This window comes from Miscanthus floridulus, chromosome 19, assembly GCF_019320115.1.
Source record: "Miscanthus floridulus cultivar M001 chromosome 19, ASM1932011v1, whole genome shotgun sequence".
Taxonomy (NCBI): domain Eukaryota; kingdom Viridiplantae; phylum Streptophyta; class Magnoliopsida; order Poales; family Poaceae; genus Miscanthus; species Miscanthus floridulus.
In genome coordinates this window covers 37,616,823-37,633,478 of record NC_089598.1, presented here as the reverse complement: position 1 = coordinate 37,633,478, position 16,656 = coordinate 37,616,823, and the positions used below count along the sequence as shown (strand labels likewise).

General features: G+C 44.5%; 1 long non-coding RNA gene across 1 annotated transcript; it reads right to left on the bottom strand.

Annotated features, from left to right (window-relative positions):
- Positions 1 to 2,311: 2,311 nt before the first annotated feature.
- Positions 2,312 to 11,934, bottom strand: LOC136529227 (uncharacterized). Its single transcript, XR_010777230.1, has 3 exons — positions 11,452 to 11,934; positions 10,038 to 10,703; positions 2,312 to 2,831 (listed from the first exon to the last, which is right to left on the bottom strand). It is a non-coding gene; the product is annotated as an uncharacterized lncRNA (long non-coding RNA).
- Positions 11,935 to 16,656: the final 4,722 nt, after the last annotated feature.

Here is a 16,656-nt window from a genome sequence, read left to right as displayed (position 1 = left end):
TTCAATGAGAAATAAATTGTTGCCATGGAGTAAATATTTGGAGTGGAAAGCATGTGGTTGCATACTCTTAGTGTAAGAGTAGCAAATATATAGGTGGGTGTATGTGCTCTCGGTCATGGGAGTATGGCAAGTTTCTCAACTAAAATCAACAAGGCTTGACTAGGCTCACTACTAAGGCAAGTAGCATGTGTGGAAGTTTCTAAAGTGCTAAAGATATATGGCTCTGGTAGGTGTTTCTTGCCACAGAAGAACTAAGCAAGTTTTTATGTTTTCACAAATAAATTCTCGAGGGATAAACCTTGCTCAAGATAGAATAAAAACTCAGTCCATTCTTTGCTAATCATGATATTCTCCCACTCAAACTTAGTTCTAGCATTTGCAACTGAGATGCCAGTGGGCTAGCACCTTGGTGATGAGCGATTGACAACACGGTGTGCGTGTGACGTGTCTCTTGGTAGGTTGTGGTTGCAGGTGACAGGTGGAGACAAGGTACATGCGGCGACGAGTGAAGAACGAAGATAGGATGCCGCGTCGAAAAACCGCGGGGGCGGAGAAGGGCGGATCGAGGCTTGCGTTCGAGGGATAGGTGATCGTGCGGTGTACGTCTACTGTACCTGGCTACATGGCGGGAGGACGTCGAGGGAGGTTTCCGGATTATGCCACAAAATCCGGGGTTCGCTGGTTGAGCCACAAAGCCATGCATCGTACCGGGACGCCCGTGCGGCAGGCGTTGGCCGAAGATGGAAAATTCTGGCGATCGCGATACGATTTCGGATGGTCGTGCGGCGACATCGCGAGGATCACATCGCGGAGATGGAGGGATCGCGGACATCGCGGAATTTGCCATGGAGGACGTAATTGGAATTTACGCCCCTACGTTGGATTTATTTAGCGTAGGGGGTTATGTGAAAATAGATCGTGCCACCCTTTGAAGATATAAATATGTGGCACCTAGGGTTGAGAAGGGGGAACGTTTTGGACTCTCGGCGAGTACTATTCACGCATGAACAGTACCCGTGAACAGTACTCGTGCCCCAGGGTTCTACGGTTCAGTTTTCCTCTCTCCGATCTAGCCTAGGGTTTGAATTCTAGTGAGAGGTTTTTGTTGATCTCTCCGATTAAGAGAGGGAGGATGTTCGGGCGGAGGCTAGATGCACTTTTGTAAGTTCAATTACTCAATTTAATCTTTCATCTATAATGATTGATCTTGTGCATCTCGATTGGTTCTTTACAATTCTCGTCAGCATCTGACATAGTCTGCTTGTTTTATTTTTATCTCAAGATCCGTAAGTCCGATTGACGTGATTCCAGTTGGGTTAGTTTCGTAATTTCATCTAGTTTAATCTGACAAATTTTTAGGTTGATCGGAGTTACGGATTTTCGTCCACATCAGGTTTACTAGGTACATAGAGTTCTGGCCAGATTTGAAAAACGTGATTTAATCAGGTTTTGTGTTTAGGGGAAGGGTTAGAAATTATTTTTGGCTTCCGCGACCATTCACCCCCCATCTGGTCGCCCGTTTTGATCCTTCAATTGGTACCAGAGCCGGTTTAGGTTTTCTATACCTTAATCGGTGCTGAAAGCTATGGCGACCAATGAAAAGTTTGATGTTCGTGCTCCGTTTTTTGATGGGACTGATTATGATTACTGGAAGGCACGTATGACCAACTATCTCAAGGGCAAGTCGCTGAAGCTATGGAAAATCACACAAAATGCCACATATGTGATTGCAGCTGAGGAACCGACTGACGCCGCTGAGATCGGGCTTCTTGAAACAAATCATCGCGCTGTTGCTATTTTACAGGCTTCTATTTGTAAAACTGAATATGATCGGGTTTCTAGTGAAGATCTCGCTTATCAGATCTGGGAGAAACTTAGAAAATATCATGAAGGCTCAAACACTGTGAAAAATCGAAAATTTGAGATTCACCGAAAAGAGTTTGATGCTTTTTGCCAATTGCCTAGTGAGTCTATTGATGACATGTTTGCACGTTTTCAAGTGATTGTTAATAAGATGAAGGCCATGAATAGCAATATGCCTTATGATGATCATGCTAGGGCTCTCAGATTATTACATTCACTTAATGATGAATGGGATATGAAAGTTGAGGCGATCGTTGAATCTGTAGGTTATGAGACTCTCACCACTGATGAGCTTTACAGTAAGCTCAAATCAAAAGAGATCGAAATTGTTTCTAAGCGTAAATTGAAAAATCCCACAGCTGCTTCTTCTTCTGACGTTCCAATGGCTTTGGTTTCTGGAAATAAGACTAACACTAATGCTAATCCAAATGTTTCCAGTTTTGCTTTGTCTTCTTTGTGTCATGTTGCAGATGAGGAGTTGGAGGTGCTAGATGATGATCAGCTTGTACTGCTCTCCAATAAGTTTAAGCGTGTGTATGACAATAGGCGTAATAGAAGACGTTCAGATGGCTGCTTCAACTGTGGTGAGCGAGGACACTTTGCTGCTGATTGCCCAAACAAACAGAGATCTTTTGAGCAGGGCAATAACTCCTCCAGGCGCCAGGAGAAGTTCAGGGAGAGTAAGAAGAAGAAGGATAAGCAATGGAAGAAAGGCGGACAAAAATACTCTGACAAGCAAGTCGCTAAGGCTGCAAATGTTTTGTTATCTTCTCTTGGACAGTATGTTTCAGGTGGCTCGTCAGACTCCAGCGATTCAGATTCCGAGGATGAGACACCCAAGAAGAAGACAGACGGACTTTGCTTCATCACTGACGCCGGCATCAATGGTGGGATATGTACTATGGCCTTGGAGGGTGATGCATCAACCGACAGCAACGATGAAACTTCTGATGATGAGGTAGATACTTCTGCAGAACAAAGAATAGCTAATTTAACTAAAATTGTTCATAAGCAAAATAAAGTGTTGGCTAAACTTAAAACTGATTATGATAAAACTTGTGCTGAACTAGCTACTCTCAAAAATGCTGCATCTAATCCTACTGAACCTGATGAATGTGAAGAATGCTCAATTCATATGATTTCGCTTTCTAAATTGCAAACCAAGTATTCTTCCATTGTTGATGATCGAGATAAACTTTATGCTGAACTAAATGAACTTCGTTCTCGGTCGAATTTGCTTGGTACTTGTGTTTCTTGCCCGCTTCTGAAAGTTGACTTGGATAATGCTTTATGTCGGGTAAAAAATTTTGAAGAACACACTTGTCCTGATTTGCCGGTTTGTTTAATTTGTCCAACTTTACGATCTGAATTAAATGTTGCTAAATCACATATTGTTGAGTTGGAAAAACACACTTGTCCGGTTCTTCCTTCATGCCTAACTTGTCCTAATTTTGTTGTTGAAAATAATGATTTAAGGGCCAAACTTGCTGATTTGGAAGAAGAAAATAAGCATTTGAGAACTATTCTTGGTTGGTGTTCTATTCGTGAGCCTCAAATTGGTATGGCTATTGCTCAAATTAAACGGGGTGAGCATTTTGGTCCTGGTTATGACTTGAAATATGTTTTTGGTGAAAAAAGTGGACCGCCTGTTGATGAGAAGAATCCACCTTTGGCTAAATATACTGGACCACCTCCTAGGAAGGGTTCAGGTGTCACCTCTGATGGGTTGCTAGTTGAGACATCTAGATCTGCTCCTAAAAAGCAGGTTTGGGTGCCTAAGCCAAAACACTTCAAGGGTGTACAAAATACTAAGCCAAATGGTTCTTCTTGTGATCATTTTGCTAAGCCTGTTTTTGTTGCTTCTAGTTCTAATGCTGAGGCTTCTTTCGCTCCTGCACGCAAGCTTTATCATTGTGATTTTTGCAGTCATGATGGTCATCTTTATGAGTTCTGTTATCGGAGGATGCGTGCTGAACGACGTGAGCAGTACCCCACACGTGGTACTCATGATCGTCGTGTTTTTAGATGTGAGCAGTACCCTATACGTGGTACTCATAATCGTCCTGTTTTGAGACGTGAGCCATTTGTTCGCTCTTCTGGTTTTCGCTCACGTACTCATGCTCTTGCACAACATCGGGATGACAGACCACGTTTTCCCCCTCGTGGTTCTCATCGTTTTTTTGAGAACTTTGATTTTGCTAACGCTTCTTTTGAGCAAGTGGCTCAGCACTGGTTTTCATTACATTATCCTAACCCCAGTGTTGAGTCATTAGCTCACCCTCGCTCTCGTTGTTGATTGCAGGTTGGAGGCGAGGAGGACATATGGATAATGGACTCCGGCTGTTCGCGCCACATGACCGGAGATGATAAATGGTTCTCCAGCCTCACCCCCACGAGCGTAAAGGAAAACATCACTTTTGGGGATAAAAGTCAAGGTAAGGTAATGGCGCATGGCTGCATCAAGGTAACAGATAAATACATGTTAAAGGACGTCGCATTGGTAAAGAATTTGCATTATAATTTGCTGTCTGTTTCGCAACTTCTTGAGGATGATTTTGAGGTTCGTTTTAAGAAAGGAAATTCGCGTGTTCTTGATTCTGCTGGTAACCTTGTTTGCAAGATTTCTCCTTTTAGACGGATTTTTAAAGCTGATTTTTCTAAATCTTTTGGTGAAACTCGCTGTTTAGTTGCTCATGGTTCCCCCCTGATTTGGAAGTGGCATCGTCGGTTGGGCCACTTGAGCTTTGATTTGCTTTGTCGTTTGAGTTCATTGGATTTAATTGATGGTTTACCGAAACTCAAGTTTGAAAAGGATTTGATTTGTGCTCCCTGCAAACATGGAAAAATGGTTGCTGCTTCTCATGCACCTGTGACTCAGGTGATGACGAGACGACCGGGTGAACTGTTACATATGGACACTGTTGGTCCAGCCCGTGTTCGGTCTGCTGGTGGGAAGTGGTATGTGCTCGTCGTTGTGGACGATTTTTCTCGATATTCATGGGTGTTCTTTTTGGAATCTAAGGATGAGGCTTTCTCATATGTTCATGATCTTGTTCTGAAGCTGAAAAATGAGTTGTCAAATAATGCCGTTAGAGCAATTCGCAGTGACAATGGTACGGAATTTAAGAATTCTCGCATGAAGGCTTTTTGTTCAGAACAAGGTTTAGATCATCAGTTTTCCTCACCTTACGTTCCTCCCCAGAACGGTGTTGTTGAGCGTAAAAATCGTACGCTTGTTGAGATGGCTAGGACAATGCTTGATGAACATAAAACTCCTAGACGTTTTTGGGCTGAGGCTATCAACACCGCTTGCTATGTTGCTAATCGCATTTTTCTGAGAGCTTTTCTGGGAAAAACATCTTATGAGTTGAGATTTGGTCGACCTCCCAAAGTTTTCCACTTTCGAGTTTTTGGCTGCAAGTGTTTTATATTGAAAAAGGGAAATTTGGATAAATTTGAATCGCGTTCTTTCGATGGGTTATTTTTGGGGTATGCCTTGCAAGGGCGAGCGTACCGTGTGCTTAATCTTGATACTAACCGCATCGATGAGACATGTGAGGTCACCTTCGACGAGACAATGCCTTGTTTTTCTTCTACTTTTGAGTGTGCAGGTGATGACGAGATCGGGCAGGATATTTTTGAGGATGAGAAAGAGGAAGATGGATGTGACGACGACGATGACGATGATGCCCAGCCTGCGATGCAGGGGGAGCCTGGCGCCCAGCCTGAGCAGGCGCCCTCCACCACTTTGGAGGATGGACCATCGCCGACACGTACATCTACAGCAAAGCCTGCAGCTTCATCGACTGTTGATCATGTACCAGCTGCAGTTGAGGGGGAGGCGATTTCAGAACGTACAGCACCACGACACATTCAGAATCGTCATCCTGCCAAGAACATAATAGGTAATTTGGATGAACGCACGACAAGGAACAGAGGTATGAAAAATAAAAATTATTGTGTCTTTGCGCATACTGCCTTTGTTGCCTCTTTTGAACCCCGAGATGTTGGACATGCTTTATCTGATTCTAACTGGGTCAATGCCATGCATGAGGAGTTAGAAAATTTTGCACGGAATCAGGTTTGGGTTTTGGTTGATCCTCCTCCTTCTTGTAAACCAATTGGAACTAAATGGGTCTTTAAGAACAAACAAGGGGAAGATGGTCATGTTGTTAGAAATAAAGCTAGGCTGGTTGCTCAGGGCTTTTCTCAAAAAGAGGGTATTGATTATGGTGAAACTTTTGCTCCTGTTGCTCGTTTAGAAGCCATTCATATTTTGCTTGCATTTGCTGCTTCACGTGGATATAAGCTTTATCAAATGGATGTGAAAAGTGCTTTTCTGAATGGTTTTATAGAAGAAGAAGTTTATGTTAAACAACCGCCTGGTTTTGAACATCCCAATTTTCCTGATCGTGTTTTTAAGTTGCAAAAGGCTTTATATGGTTTGAAGCAAGCACCTCGTGCTTGGTATGCTAGATTGAAAACTTTTCTGCTTAAAAACGGGTTCAAAATGGGTTCAGTTGATAAAACTCTTTTTCTCCTCAGGCAAGGAAATGACACTTTAATAGTTCAGATTTATGTGGATGATATCATTTTCGGTGGTTCCTCTCATGCTCTTGTGAAAAAGTTTGCAGATGTGATGAGTAAAGAATTTGAGATGTCTATGATGGGCGAGCTGAATTTCTTTCTTGGCTTACAAATAAAACAAACTTCGGAAGGTACATTTGTGCATCAGGGAAAGTACACGAAGGATGTCCTGAAGAAGTTTGTGATGGATGATGCGAAGCCAATTTCTATGCCCATGCCGACTAGCGCTGCTTTGGATGCTGATGAGGACGGAGAGCCCGTGGATCAGAAGGAATATCGAAGCATGATTGGGTCGCTGCTGTACTTAACTGCTACGAGGCCAGATATACACTTTGCTGTGTGTATGTGTGCTCGTTTTCAGGCGTCCCCCAGGACTTCTCACCGTCAGGCGGTGAAGCGCATAATGAGGTATCTTCGATTTACTCCTGCATTTGGCCTTTGGTACTCTGCTGCTTCAACTCTCAGTTTGTGTGGTTATTCGGATGCTGATTTTGCTGGGTGTCGTTTGGATAGAAAGTCTACATCGGGTACTTGCCAATTTTTGGGTTCTTCGCTTGTTTCTTGGTCCTCTAGAAAACAATCTAATGTTGCTCAATCTACTACAGAGGCTGAGTATGTTGCTGCTGCTAGTTGTTGTTCTCAGCTTTTATGGATGATAGCTACCCTTCGCGATTTTGGTTTGTCGTTTTCTCGCGTTCCTCTCTTGTGTGACAGCACTAGCGCTATAAGTGTTGCAAAGAATCCTGTGCTTCACTCTAAGACGAAACACATTGAGGTTCGTCATCATTTTCTGAGGGATCATGCTGAGAAGGGTGATATTAAGCTTAAATACATTGATACTAGTCAGCAACTTGCTGATATTCTGACTAAACCACTCAATCAAACCACGTTTGCACGTTTGCGTGGTGAGTTCGGGGTGTGTTACCCATTCTAGTATCATTGTAAGTTGCTTCAGTTACATATGCCTTATACTTGTTTTGGCTAGTTTGCGATCGATGCTTTTGGAGAGGTTTGAATGCTTTGCTTGACCAATTTTTATTTTGAAAACAGCACAGATATATACTTAAAAAATTATGTTGGGCTATGCTTGCTTTTCTGGATCTAGTGACTTGTTGAATACTTGACATATATCTTGCTCATGGTTCGGTAGTCAGCTTCTTTTAATGGGTTTTCACTGCAAATGTAACTCACAATACAAGTTTTAACTCGGGAGTGCATAGTATGGTTGTGAGCAAAAACTCTGAATTCCCATATCTCTGCTATTTAGCTCATGATCTGCTTGCCTTACTGAAAATTTAAATATGGGCGCAACTCTGTTTTTCTCATGTCCCTGCTGGTTCTCGCTCATAAACAAAATTAAACAAACTGGCTGGGCACAACTCTTGCTTCCCATATCCCTGCTTATCATGCTCACAAAAGTCAGAATTAAATATGACAAGTGAATGCATTTGTGGGCGTTGCAGTGAACTTTGACTGAAGCTGTGTATCTGTCGTGTGAGCTCGCTATATGTTTTGTCTTCAGCTTTGCACTGAGTTTGGAATGTGCATGTTTTTGCCTGGCACATTAGTTTTCAAACAGATTTCAGTTCTAAATTTTTATTGGTCATGGCATTGTATTGTTCCTTCTCTGGATAGCTAGTGTTGTTGGTTAGCTTTTATAAGTATTTGGCATATGTCTCAGAAGCTTCAACTTGTGCTTTCTCACATGCTTTTCTCTAAATTGGTTCCTTGCATTTTATCTTGATGGAGTGCTTTGTCAACAAGGGGGAGAGTGAGTAGCGCACAAATTCATTCTTGCAGGGGGAGTTCGTTCATTCTTGCAGGGGGAGTTTGAATTCGTTTTTGCTGAGACTTGGCATGCTTGTTTTGAGGGGTTGAGGGGGAGTTTTGCTGAAATTTGTGAGTTTTGCTGCTGAGATTGCTTTTGGGAGATTGATATGGCTTTTGATTCACCTTGGGGAGAGTGAATTTCTGTCTTGATTGTGTCGAGCCTAGCTTTTTCGCTAGCCCATGTCTTTGGGGATTAAGATCGTTTCTTTTTCTTTCTTTTTATTTTTCTTTTTCAGTACGAATAAATTTGTGCGGTGTGGTGTTGTCAATGCACTCATCAAGGGGGAGATTGAGATGCCAGTGGGCTAGCACCTTGGTGATGAGCGATTGACAACACGGTGTGCGTGTGATGTGTCTCTTGGCAGGTTGTGGTTGCAGGTGATAGGTGGAGACAAGGTACATGCGGCGACGAGTGAAGAACGAAGATAGGATGCCGCGTCGAAAAACCCGCGGGGGCGGAGAAGGGCGGATCGAGGCTTGCGTTCGAGGGACAGGTGATCGTGCGGTGTACGTCTACTGTACCTGGCTACATGGCGGGAGGACGTCGAGGGAGGTTTCCGGATTATGCCACAAAATCCGGGGTTCGCTGGTTGAGCCACAAAGCCATGCATCGTACCGGGACGCCCGTGCGGCAGGCGTTGGCCGAAGATGGAAAATTCTGGCGATCGCGATACGATTTCGGATGGTCGCGCGGCGACATCGCGAGGATCACATCGCGGAGATGGAGGGATCGCGGACATCGCGGAATTTACCATGGAGGACGTAATTGGAATTTACGCCCCTACGTTGGATTTATTTAGCGTAGGGGGTTATGTGAAAATAGATCGTGCCACCCTTTGGAGATATAAATATGTGGCACCTAGGGTTGAGAAGGGGGAACGTTTTGGACTCTCGGTGAGTACTATTCACGCGTGAACAGTATCCGTGAACAGTACTCATGCCCCAGGGTTCTACGGTTCAGTTTTCCTCTCTCCGGTCTAGCCTAGGGTTTGAATTCTAGTGAGAGGTTTTTGTTGATCTCTCCGATTAAGAGAGGGAGGATGTTCGGGCGGAGGCTAGATGCACTTTTGTAAGTTCAATTACTCAATTTAATCTTTCATCTATAATGATTGATCTTGTGCATCTCGATTGGTTCTTTACAATTCTCGTCAGCATCTGACATAGTCTGCTTGTTTTATTTTTATCTCAAGATCCGTAAGTCCGATTGACGTGATTCCAGTTGGGTTAGTTTCGTAATTTCATCTAGTTTAATCTGACAAATTTTTAGGTTGATCGGAGTTACGGATTTTCGTCCACATCAGGTTTACTAGGTACATAGAGTTCTGGCCAGATTTGAAAAACGTGATTTAATCAGGTTTTGTGTTTAGGGGAAGGGTTAGAAATTATTTTTGGCTTCCGCGACCATTCACCCCCCCTCTGGTCGCCCGTTTCGATCCTTCAGCAACCCACGGGAATCAAGTCCATGGTAAAAGCAAAAATATACTAACAATACCAATCATCGGTGGTTGCAAAAATGAGAGTGGTGCAGAAATTAATAGAGCAACATTTTATTTGGGTCTGACAGTTGTCTCCTTTTTATTAGGCGGTAGTGAGAGTGTTTTTATTCAAAATTAAAAGCATAAAGCATAAACATAACCATGGGTTACTAGCTTAATTTATTTATTTACAAAGCATAGCAACATTTTTTAGATGCTAATGAAATTAAAAATGCAAAATAGAAATATAAATACTACTAAGTGGGGACATAGAATACTTACCTTGGTGGGGGCTCCTCCCCCAAGCTTACTTCTGTCACGGGATTAGCGGCGCCTCCACCCCATGCTGTGGTAGACGTCATCCCAACGATGGTTGTTCTCCTCAGGTAGCGCATGTACAACCGCTAGCTCTCCTCTAGTCTCCTGCTGGCACTGCTAAAAGTTCTCCAGATGTGCCTGAAAGTCGTGACGAATGGCAGTGGTGTCGAGGCGGATGCCCTCCATTTGGTGCTGTAGGAAGCCTACATCACGCTCCCAATCTCTAGGAATAGCTGTGGTAGAGTGACGTCCTACATGAGGAGGGTGATATCCCTCTAAACTGGACAACTGCATATCCCTACGACCTGCAAAATGAGAAGGGCCTTCTCCGTATGGAGGAACCCACTGTGAACCTCCTGCTGAGTGCAACTGTGATCCACCATGCTACGGCTGGTCCTAGGGAGAGACCCCTTCTGGTGCCTCCTGCCAGTGCTGCTGATGCTAGTGAGATCCTCCCTCCTCCTGTGAACCAGGCGGGGCAGGCGAAGCACCCCAATGAGATGGGTGCTCCATGCCCTGAATGGCTGCGTCTCGAACTTCTTGTTTGGCTCGAGGTTGTGCAGTAGCACGGGCGGCAGTAGCTTGCCTTCTTGTCATCCTCCTTGTCACTTGAATTTCACTTGCAATCCTCTATGGTCACCAACGGGATGGTTAGTCAGTCAACATTACTTAACCAAAATTCCGTGTTGGGCAAACGAATTTCATTGACACACCCAGATAAGTCATGGCATAAGAATCATCCTCTTGATCTATTGTTAGCATGTGTGCTTGGAAAAAGTTATCATAATCAAGATAGACTCTCTCAGTGGGTATGTAATTAATTAACGCCCTATCAAGCAATCCCATGTTTCTTGCGAGTCTAGTGATTAGGGAGGTGCACTCAACATATTCATCACACTGAAAAGTTCCTAGCCAATAATCTTTCATGCCAATGATAGGGAAATGCGAGTTCTATTTAGCATGGCATACATGATTTTCATTTCTTCAACTCTAACAGTACGTAGATCATTCCTAGGAAACAATGTCATAGCAAGCCATCGGTGCATAAAAGGCAAAGTTGGATTATGAATTTCACTAGTCCTAGGTTGAGTGGATCTATCTTTGTCACTAATTTCTTTCCAAAAGTCTACTCGATCAAATCCTTCTACGGCTCTATCCAAGTTATGGTTACAATTTTTATCAAAGCCTAGCAAAATACTAAATTGCTTCGAAGTGTAGGTATATTGCTCATCAAATAAACTAAATGCGACATGCGTAGCGGTTCTAGTGAGCGTGCATAAAAATTCTATGGTAAGTTGCCTACACCCATCCTAATTTACTCGCCAAAAAATTTCCCATCCTATTGCATGAAAGATAACTTAGAATTCAGTGATCATACCTGTGCGATTTAGGAAGTCGTGGTTGTAGGCGCGGGTGTGATGAAATGTTCGGTCTTTGAGGATTCGGAAAGCTTGCCTCTCGCGATCATCTACCAAGATGATTTGCACATCACTTGTTAGAACACGAATTGTTGCTTTTCCACTCTCTTGGCTTGCTTGGTCGATGGACATGGCATCGCTGCCATGGTTGCTTTGGCTTCCTGCCGCGGAGTTGTCATCCGATAGGAACTGAATGTGCTTGTTGGCCTTCTTCTTTCCAATGCCCAAGGCACCTTTGAATTTCTTCATGATCCTACAAGCTAGAGACAAGAGAGGAGTTAAGAATTAGTAAAACAAATGAGCTACTCCCTTCTGTGATGAGTGGATCACCACTACAATGCTTCTCCTTTCCCTAATAATTCATTTGCTTAGTGATTTAAGCAAAGATGCTCATGGTGTGGAGTACGAAGGAGAGAGGAGGAGTAGAATTTCAGCTCTTGGAAGTGAATATGCTGGTGGTGTGTGTGTGCGCGCGCTTCACAAGGACATAAATGAGTGGGAGAGAGAGCAAAGTGCCAAAGGCACCTGGGTAGGGCACCGGCCAGCCCCCTTTGGTGGCAATTCAACCACTTCTTGCCTTGTTCTCTCCTAGTTGCTCTCACATGTGAGCCACTAGGTGAATGAGTGAAAGGAAAACACCAAGAGGTGAATGAATGGATTGGAAATGTTGGAGACAAGGACATGTTGACTGGAGGGTAAAGAACAAAAGAATCACTCAGATTTTTGCTTTGGCCTTGCTCTTCACGTGCATGGAGGTGTGAATGGAGGTGGGAGAAGCCAAGAGGGGGTAGAGGTGGGGCCAGCCGATGGCCGGGCAGCCACCTAATCACCCCCTTAATGATTTTTGACTTTTTAAGCAAGGTACTAAGCATGTTTTGACAGGAAATGATGATGTTTAGTGAAAATAAATAGGGATTAGGTGCATGTCACACCCCAAAATTTTAATTTTGGGCTGTGAATGGAAAACCCCAAATAAAATATATAACTTTATAATTTTCTAAAATTTTCCAAGATTTAGTTAGATTGTTGACAATTTAAATAGTGAAAAAATGATTTTCTAAAACTTTTGTAATTAATTTGATTTGTTTGTTGCATTATTCATGCCTTGCTTTGGCTTGGTTGTGGGAAAAATGAATTTAAAAATACAATCAAGACACGATTTGGTTTTCCCTCTTTTTGGAAATAAAGGCTTCAAATTTTTGTTTCAAAAATCAATTAAAAAATAGATTCAAAATGGTTTGAATCTCTTTTATAAAAAGAAAAGCCTTTTCTTCTCTTCCCCTTTGCTCCTTGCTTTCAACCCGCCCCACAGCCATTTCTCCCCTTACCCTCTCTCGCTTGGCGCGCATCGGCCCGAGGACCAGTGCATCCCTGCCGCTGCAGCAGCAGTGTGCCCCGCGCCCCCTCTACCTTTGCGATCGCTGACAAGCAGGGCCTGCACGTCAGCGCCACCGACGGGTGGAGCCCAAATATCCGTGAACATGCTACATGATCTTCTTCCCCGCCGCACCACGAGAACTGGACGAAGCCGTCGCCGCCTTGATCCGCTCCATGTGCGTGAACCGAGGATCCCCGCGCGACCAAGCCCTCGCCTTCATGTAACACCCTCGGTGTTACACTGTAAATCTTATGCTAAAACATTGCATGAGCATCATATTTATGTGTAAATGTATGTAATATAGTGTGTAAATCAATTTACATAACTTAAAACGACCAACAGAAATGCATAACGAAAGGTCGTTCGTGGCGTATGAAATTATTAAGTATGGATGTTTGTGATTTTTTATTGAACAAAAATGATATAGAATGTATATACGGAACTCTAGTAAAGTTAGAAGTATGAACTTTGTAGATGACGGTGAAATACCTACGGTCGATTAATGAATTCACTAGCTATCTGGTCTAATAGGTTGGAAATCGAATTTGACGTGAATCTGATCAAGACTTAGTCAAATTTCTTAGGTCGGAGAATGGTTTGACAAGGCTAAGTTTGGCAATTTTTGTAGAAGAATGGGGTCAAGAAGTGGTGTGGTTTTAGGGCTTGCTTTAGTAGCCTAACATGCCCTCTTGAGTATAGAAAAGGTGGTTTAGCCTTTGAATCAACGAATTGGATTTTTGGGATGCTTTAAAAAGCGTGCATGGCACGTTTTCGGCCATTTTCAGTGACTGGGCGCGGTCACCGTGCCTCGGCAGTCGGCATCACAGCGTCGGCTCACCCAACGCACCGCTGTGCTCAGCGGGTCCGATGCCCTAGCCGCCTGCCCTCGTCGGGCCACTGCCGCTACTTTGCGTTGTGTCGTGTTCGCCTGAGCCATTGCGCCACCGCCGTCCCATCACCCTGCTGCGCCACATTGTCACCGTCGTGCCACAGCACGCTGCCGTCGCGTCTGCCTACGCCTCTGCGTCATTGCCATCTTGACTTCGTGCACGTGGCCTTGCCAAGGCCACCCACTTGTCGTTCACCATTAATGGTGCCACGGCCGTGCTGCTGCGCTGCCACCACCTACACACGGGTATGCCCCCTCTCCTGGCTATGTTGGCTCATAGTGTTTGTGCATGTGTTGCCGTTGCATCCCGCCAAAGCTTGGACAAAGCAGCCGGACCCATCCCCTCTTTCCTCTCCCTCCTCTGTTGCCCGTGCTCGCTAGGCCACGCCTTCAATCCGGCACGGATAGGTCATGTCTCTTCAATTTGGTGCGCTTTTGACTCCGTCTTCAAGCCTGCTAGCCAACCAACCCCGCACCGTGTTAAACACGCCTTGGCAAGCTCCAATTTCGAGCCGGACGTCCGCCATCACGCCATTAAAGGCTTAGCCGCTGTTGTCGTGGGCATTACCCGCCTAGTCCTCCCGAGCCTAATTGGTTGCACCTCCAGCCTTGCCTCGTAGTCCTTCTCGACATGTGCACCCCACTTGCACTGCTACTGCCTTCCTGGCGCCGCTGACATGGTTGTGCCACCACAGCCCGTCGCGGAGCTTGCCGCGTGCATGTGGCCGCACTCACCCAGTCCGTCCCCGATCAAGCCACCACCATAGGTAGCTTTGGGTGAGTTGCTTGTGCCCATCCTTTGGTTCGTTCATTTCATTTGTGCCTTGGCTCATGGGGACATGGCTGCCGCTGCCATAGGTTGTCCGCCGCCGTGGAGGGAGCTCTGGACCGTGTCTCCATTCATTGCTTCACCGACCATCGCTTCATGTTTGCATCTAGGTGAGCATCGGCTCGCTATCAGGGGCGGGGAGAGGCTAGGTTGGAAAGCGTCACCGCCCAGTGCCGTCGCCGCCGCACCGGTGCACGCACGGGTGCCCGAGGACCTAGCCGTGGTATAGATAGATGGTTCCGAGGGCTAGATTGCTTAAGTCCAGATGGTAGGAATAGTGCTGTGGACTGTGGATCGATTCGATATTTGCGTAGGGATGTTTTCGCAAATGTGCCGAAGCGCGTGGGCCTCCCCATCGTGGACCGTTGTCGTGTGGTTGGGCCGTGCTCCGCGTGGGCTGTGCCGACGGGTCGCGCGTGTGCGCGCGCGCTGCGCATGCGTGGGCCGAGCCGTGTTGGGCCGCGTCGGGCTCTTTCGCCCTTTTCTTTTCTAAGAAATTAGTTAACACTTTTCTAATTTAAATTGTGAACTAATCTTTGATAATTAATATAAAATAATGGTAGGGTCCTAAAATTGTGAAGTAAATTTTGTTAGGTTCCTAAATTCATGATCTATCTTTTACTATATTTAGTTCATACAGTTCTATGGTATCCTTAGGGTTCTTTTGTTTGTTTTAAAATGCTTGTTGCCATTATGATTATTTAGAGAATGAATTTTCATGATGAAATGGTAGAAGTGCTAGCTCTAAAATTTTTACTGTAGACTCATAACATTATTAAGCAGTCACTGTAATTTTTATAGCCTTGGAATATATTGAGAAATATGGTAGCTAAGTATTCCTTGTTGTAGTATATATATTAAATCGATAATAAGAATAGGGATGCCGTTAGTTGCTAAGAAAATACATGCAATGTTTATACCTGTTTAGTGGTAATAATAGGTAACTTAGCATCTTAGTCAGTAGAACTAGCTTAGTAGCTTGATAGATGTATTCTTATTTTAAGAGTTGCTGTTGCTGTATTATTAAGTGTTGCATCATCATTTCATGCATGTAGATAACGAGTTGGTAGAGTTCATGCCTATGAGCGAGCAAGAGTATGAGGAGATCATTGAGGAGTATGAGGAGGAGATTCTCGTATAGGAGGGAGCCCCAGAGCCATCAGTTGTTGGCAAGCCCCGGTGCATAACCCCTATTTTGAATGATCACTGAATATATATATGATGTGTATTTACGTTACAGACATTTTATGGAAACTACATGCATAGATATACCTACCTACGAGTCCTACTAGCATAGGGCGAGTAGTTCCTATGCTCAGGATTTCGGTAGCGTGAGTAACCTGTCGTTACTCACAATAGATGATTATTATTATCACTCATGATAAAAATGGTGAAAGGAAAATGGAGACCGGGTAGGGATATGGTTTGGGTATTGGTGGGTGTAAGAGGTTGTGTCCTGCGGCCAACAGAGCATAGCTTGGTTAAACTGTTTCCTTGTCTGTGTCCGTTAAGGACCGGCCGTTGCATTGGGTTCTAGGCAAGTCACATATTTATTATCCCGAGCACATACTTGTGTATGGGCGTAGAAAAGGCTTGTTGCCCTCTTCTCGTGGGTTCCAGCTCTTTCCGGACTGACTGATTGGAGGCAGGAATGGTGGAGGTCTAAGCATTGCACTGAGTTCGGGACTCAGGAGCGGGGGCTTGGAGTCCAAGTTTGGATGGGGACCTAGACCCCGTGATAGGAGAGTGGTGGGTTGGTCCTGCTTGTGCCTGGGGTACAAGTGGGGTGTGTGTTTTGGGGTACCCAGCTGGGCACATTGATTCATGAATCATCGGCGATCCGGTAGGGCATGTCTATAGTCTAGCACCGTAGTAATAACTAAAAGAGGAAAGGTGGTGAAATGGTAGTGCTTGCTCAACTTCTGCTTGAAAGTAGAACAGGTGCTTACATAGAATGGCTAGATAATGAAATAATCATGACTGCTAATAATAAACATACATAAGGATGCACTATTAGTATTGCTTTCTGCAAAAAGGAACCCAACAAGCCATAAAGCTTAGCATATCCC